At 54.4% G+C, this 6,546-nt stretch overlaps 1 pseudogene; it reads left to right on the top strand.

Moving 5' to 3' along the window:
• Positions 1-1,289: 1,289 nt before the first annotated feature.
• On the top strand, positions 1,290-6,069 carry LOC140902791 (phospholipase A2 inhibitor and Ly6/PLAUR domain-containing protein-like; annotated as a pseudogene).
• Positions 6,070-6,546: the final 477 nt, after the last annotated feature.

Raw genomic sequence — 6,546 nt, 5'->3', positions numbered from 1 at the left:
GGGCACCGGCCTCCCGTCTAGACGGTGTTGATGATCGGCCCTGCAAGACCCCCAAAGAGAGGGTTGGTGGGGGTTGACGGGCAGGGCTGAGGACAGGTGCCTTCTCTACTTTGTTACCACTTATTTCTAGCACCGCAATAACTGAGATCAGGGACCTCCTTGTGCCAAGAGCTGCACAGACTCCCCAGAGCAGGGGCCCTGATTGCACTGGGCACTGCATAGATCCCCCCAGCCTGCTACTGGGGGCCCCCCATTGTGCCAGGCACTGCACGCCTCCCTCCCCTGAGATCAGGGTCCCCCCTATGGCACCAGGTGCTACACGGGACCCCACCCTTCTCCAGAAAAGAACCTTTTCCGAACCAGTTTGACACTCAGTCGGAGCCTGGGCCACTGGGAAGAAGCAGGGAGGGATGCAGAGACGTACAGACAGGAGAGAACCGGGTATTGCAGCTGTTCGTAGAGCTGGTCCGGGATTGAATCTTCACAAAGACCCCGTTCCCGAAGAAGAGGAAGATATTCCATGGGCGTGGCGGAGGATACACAGGAGAAGGAATAGCCTGCATTTTCCTTCGCTTCTGGTTAGAAGCGAAACAGTCACAAAAATTATTTACAGATGAAACCAGCGCCCCGAGGGCTGGTGATTCCTGGGAGCCACCTCACCCCTTTTCCTGGCGTCCCAGGCCAGAAGGGCCCATACCCAGCACCTACTCTGACCTGCCGCACAGCCCAGGCTGGAGAAGTCCTCCCTACATTGTGCCCGATCACGTGTATTTGATGAAAGCATCTTCCAGGAGGGCAGCCAGCCTGGCCTGGGGGATGTCGAGGGATGCTGCATCCACCACATCCCTAAGGAGCTTGTTAACCACCCTCTCCAGCATGTCTCGCTAAATACTTGTCTGGCACGCATCATCATGGTATCTGAACCCTGCGTCATCTTTAATGTATTATCCTCACAGCCACCTTGTGGGATGGGGCAGGGCAGTCACCCGCATTGAACAGATGGGGGAAACTGAGGCACAGATCCTCAGCAGGACCTAACTCTTTGAAGCTCTGGGCCTAAGTGGTGTGTCCCAGGTCACACAGGGCGGCTGGCAGAGGCAGAACCACTGATCTCCACTAACGCACAAGGGAATTGGCCTCAAGACACATTTCATCACCTGATCAGCCAAAGTCACATGCAGGGTTGTGAAATCTCCCATCTCCGGGTGCACCAGAATGTCATGGGGCAGCCCCAGCCGATCCCCCAGGGGGCAGGTATTTGCCAACCTGCCGGATAAAACCACAGCCTGATGCGTCCTCGCTGTTCTGTCACTGCAGCTAACATCCAGGCACCATGTGGGTGGCTCTGCCCCTCTGCCTGCTGTCCGCTCTCCTGGCCATAGGTTAGTCCCGTCCGTCCCCGGGCACAGGGAGCCGGGTGGTGGGGTCGGGAATTCACTTGGGGAACGTGCCGCTGTGGATGGCGGATTCTGGGGTCAGGATGGAATTTGTGGGTAAAACCAGCAAGAGGAAAACCCGGTGCCATGTCCCCCGGCTGACATGGGGAGAGCAGGGATTGGAGTCTGGGACTCCCACAGCCCACGCCAGGGGCCTGGCCAGCGGGTCTGAGTCCGTCTGTCCTTCCTTCTTCTCATTCCTCCTCCCGTCCACATGTCATCCTGCCTAGAAATGTTCCCCTGCCTGTCAGCGCTGAGATTCCTGCCAGGACTCCTGGCTTCATTCCCTGGGTTTGAAAGGGGAATGGGGGTGCAACGGGTGGGGGCTGGGAGCCAGGGCTTCTGGGCTCATTCCCCAGCTGTCGAAGCGGGCTGGGGTGTAGTGAGTTTGAGCAGAGATGGCTGCAAATCAGGACTCCCGGGTTCTGTCCGTGGCTCTGAAAGAGGCGTGGGATCTCGTGGGTTAGAGTGGGCTGCGAGTCAGGAGTGAGGAGTTCTCAGCTGTCTTCTTGGTTCTAACCCTGAATTGAACACATCTTTTTTCTACCTCAGTTTCCATATTTCTTTGATAGGGATAATATAACTTTGCAACCGTCTGGGGACATAGAAGGGCAGGGGAAGGTGTTCTGAGGTTTAAGTGATGTTTCCACATGAATGCTCTAAAAAAACCAAAGTGGGAAAATCTTTCTTTCGTTCTTTATTTCTTAAAACTACCTTATGCTCACGTAATGAATTTAAAGGCCCCCACGCTCTGGAGAGGAAAGAGTTCATGCTCCTGGGATCGCTGGCTGGAGACGAACAGCCATTAATCCAAAGGCTTAACAAGCGTGAATTGTATTCTGAAGAAGAGAATTGGCAGGATCAGCGATGAAAAGTGGGCTGAAGTCGAGTGTGGCTGAGCTGATGTAACTCTGAGAGGCAGAGGCCTGGAGCAGAGAGTGACGGCGGGGTGTGTGTGTGTGTGTGTGAAAGGTTCACTGCAAAGCCAGGCAGAAACCCCTCTTCAGAGCAGCCGAATTCTTTTTTTTCTGTCTACACAGACGTGTGGGGTTTGTTCGCAGGCACAAGCTGCACCCCAGATAGCCACGTCAGAAGATGAAAATGAATTCTAGCCACAGACACTCAGGCAGCAAACAGACTTGTCTGTGGTTTTGAGTAAGATACAAATGACCAGCTAGCAAGATGCCTTTCCCCATCCGGAGAGTTAAATGGAACTGGGCAGAACTGCTGCAAAAGCAGGTGGCATTTCTCCAAGATCTGCCTGCCCACACGTTCAGTGAGGAGGCATTGGTGGTAACAACTCCCACAGTTGGTTCCTGGTGGTATTTCGCCCACGGGCACTGCCTGGGGAGGGGTGGGGAGCCGCGGTTTGTACTGAGAAGGGATTTTCCCAACCTCCAGGGAGCGCTCTGCAATGCGAGGTGTGTGCGTCCGAAGAGCAATCGTGCTCCGGCCCCCTGCAGCCCTGCGCCCCCTCGGAAGGGACCTGCATCACTGTCGTGGCAGAGTTCAGGCCGGGTGAGTGAAAGGAGATTCCTACTAAGTGTAGACACCATTGTCCTCCTGAAGCCAGGGGTCGAACCCAGGAGTCCTGGCTCCCAGCCCTTCCCCCTACTCTAACCAATAGACTCTGCTCCTCTCCAGGAGCAGGGACTGCTCCGTCTGGAAAGTAAATGTCATAGACAGGGGATGGGATGAGATGGGAATTGCAGTGGGTGGCTGTGGGGCCTGGATCAGACAGAAGAGAGGATTTTATCGGGGGTGGAGGGGGAAGATGAGATTAGTTGGGGGTAGTGTGGATGGAACAAAAGGGGAGGATGGAGCAGCTCGGGGTCCATTGGGGAGCTCAGAGGTGATTCTACGTTTCTCTTCCACAGTGGGAAACTCCTTCTCCTACACGGGTAAATCGTGCCTGGAGCCCAAGAACTGTGAGCCCGGCCCCTTCTCGCTGACCTACGTGCACAATGTCACCGTGCGGGCGAACATCGCCTGCTGTGACACCGACGGCTGCAACGCCGGGGCCATCCCAGGTGTGTGTCTGCTGCAAACCTAGAGCCGTGCTCTGGCCACACCTGCCTGGAGAGTACCCAGGAGTCCTGGCTCCCAGCCCAAAGCCCCCATCCCTAACCACTGGACCCCACTCGCTTCCCCGAGCTGGGATTGAGCCCAATGTGTGGTGACTCCCCACCCTTGGCTGACTGTGTGTGTCTCACTGTTCTCAGTGCCAACTGTGAGCTCCGTCCCCAACGGCCGGCAGTGCCCGTTGTTCCTCAGAGTGGGGCCACATCTCTGGAACGAGAAGGAGGTCTTGGGCTGCACCGGCACTGAGGACCATTGTGTTGTGGAATCTGGGATATTAAGACGGGGTAAGTCCTCCAGATGGGGGCGGGGTCTGAACACAGAGCACGAGGTGGAGCCCAGGTGTCCCGGCTCAGTCCCAGACCCCCTTGCTCTGACCCACTAGACTCCACTCCCCTGGCAGAGTTGCAGAGAGAACCCAGGAGTCCTACTTGTCGAGATGCCAAAGGAGCACCCAAGGTGGATAAGGCCACTGCGGAGAAACTAAATGAATTCTCTGCATCAGTCTTCATGGCTGAGGCTGGGAGGGAGATTCCCATACCTAAGCCATTCTGTTTTGGTGACAAATCTGAGGAACTGTCCCAGATTGAGGAGTCATTACCGGAGTTTTTGCAACAAATTGATAAATTAAACAGTAATAAGTCACCAGGACCAGATGGGATTCGCCCAAGAGTTTGGAAGGAACTCAAACGTCAAATTACAGAACTACTAACTGTGGTTTGTAACCTACCATTTAAATCAGCTTCTGTCCCAACTGGCTGGAGGATGGCTAATGACACACAAATTTTCTAAAAAGGGCTCCAGAGGTGATCCCGGCAACTACAGGCCAATAAGTCTGACTTCAGTACTGGGCAAACTTATTGAAACTAGAGGAAAGAAGAGAACTGTCAGACACGTAGATGAACATAATTTGTTGGGGAAGGGTCAACATGGTTTCGGTAAAGGGAAATCACGCCTCACCAATGTTCTAGAATTCTCTGAGGGTTCAACAAGCATGTGGACAAGGGGGATCCCGTGGATATAGTGTACTTAGATTTTCAGAAAGCGTCCCTCACCAAAGGCTCTTAAGCAAAGTGAGCTGTCATGGGATAAAATCCTCTCATGGCTCAGTAACTGGTTAAAAGATAGGGAAAAAAGGGTAGGAAGAAATGATCAGTTTTCAGAAGGGAGAGAGGTAAACAGTGGGAGTCCCCCAGGGATCTGCACTGGGCCCAGTCCTATTCACCATATTCCAAAATGTTCTGGAAAAAGGGGTAAATCGTGAGGTGGTAAAATTTGCAGAAGGTACAAACCTACTCAAGATAGTTAAGTCCAAAGCAGACTGTGAAGAGGTACTAAAGGGTCTCTCAGAACTGGGAGACTGGGCAACAATACGGGAGATGAAATTCAAGGTTGATAAATGCAAAGTAATGCACATGGGCAAACGTAATCCCAAGTAGACATACACAATGATGGGTCGAATTTACCACTCAAGAAAGATTTTGGAGTCATTGCGGAGAGTTCTCTGAAATCATCCACTCCATGTGCAGCGGCTGTGAAGAAAGCGAGCAGAATGCTGGGAATCATTAAGAAAGGGACAGAAAATAAGACAGACAATCGCATGTTGCCTCTGTATAAATCCATGGGACGCCCACAGCTTGAACACTGCGTGCGGATGTGGTCGCCCCATCTCAAAAAAGAGATATTGGAATTGGAAAAGCTTCAGAAAAGCCCAACCAAAATGATGAGGGGGATGGAATGGCTGACATATGAGGAGAGATTAATAAGAGTGGGACTTTTCATCCTGGAAAAGAGATGGCTAAGGGGGGATATGATTGAGGTCTAGAGAAGGTTGGAGGGTGTGGAGGAAGTAAATAAGTAAGTGTTATTTACTCCTCCTAACATAAGAACGAGGGGTCACCAGAGGCAGCAGGTTCAAAACAAACAAAAGGAAGTACTGCTTCACACAACACACAGTCAACCTGTGGAACTCATTGCCGGGGGATGTTGTGAAGGCGAAGGGTTCAAACAGGAACTAGAGAAGTTCCTGGAGGACAGGTCCATCTGTGGCTACAGCCAGGATGGGCAGGGATGGTGGCCCTAGCCTCTGTTTGCCAGGAGCTGGGAATGGGCGACGGGATGGATCACTGGAAGGTTCCCTGTTCTGTTCATTCCCTCTGGGGCACCTGGCATTGGCCAGAGGATACTGGGCTAGATGGACCTTTGGGGTGACCCAGGAGGGCCATTCCTCTGTTATGTTCTCACGTAGTTAAAGCCCCCTGCTCAGAGCACTAGACTCCTCTGCCTGCAGAGCCTGGTGCAGTCCTGCTGGGAGGGGAGTGTGTGAGAGACCTCTTGGAGGTCGGGGGAGGGAATGTGGGAGCCCCCGATCACGTCTGTCTCCCCCCGTCCAGGTGGCATCACCCTGAGGAAGGCTGCGGTTGGATGTGCCTCCCCTGGCGCCTGTGTGAAGAGAGCGGGAAAGAAGAAATACGCCCGGGGCGCGCTGGAGTGGCTCTTCCAGGCCATCTGCTACCCAGCTCCCAGGGCCGGGGGAGGCATCGGGGAGCCCTGAGCCCTGCCCTGGCATCCTCCCCTTCTGCTGCGTGCTGGGCTGCAGTGAACCTCCCTTCAGCAGCCACCGGCTGCTGCTTCTCTTTGGGGGGGATTGCGGGTTCCTTTTGTGCATTGGCTGAATAAAGCAAGCTGTGGGGAAAGCACCCCCCTCGCTCCTTGTCCCCTGACTGCCCCCTACCGGGCCCTCCCGCCCCTATCTGTGCTCAAGTGATGCTGGCAGGAAGAGAACCCGGGAATCCTGACTCCCAGTACCCCACCCTGTAACCCACCAGACCCCACTCCCTTTTGAAAGCCAGGGATAGAGCCCAGGAGTCCTGGCTCCCAAGACCCCTGCTCTAACCACTGGACCCCTCTCCCCTTGCAGGGCCAGGGAATGGAACCCAGGAGTCCTGCCTGGACCCCCTCCCGGAAGGCAAGGCCCATGGCTGGGGGAAAGGCACCGGCTGGCTGAGCTCCCCTGGGGAAGGAGGGCTGT

Source organism: Lepidochelys kempii, chromosome 24, assembly GCF_965140265.1.
Source record: "Lepidochelys kempii isolate rLepKem1 chromosome 24, rLepKem1.hap2, whole genome shotgun sequence".
NCBI lineage: Eukaryota > Metazoa > Chordata > Testudines > Cheloniidae > Lepidochelys > Lepidochelys kempii.
This window is presented reverse-complemented; position numbering and strand designations above follow the sequence as displayed.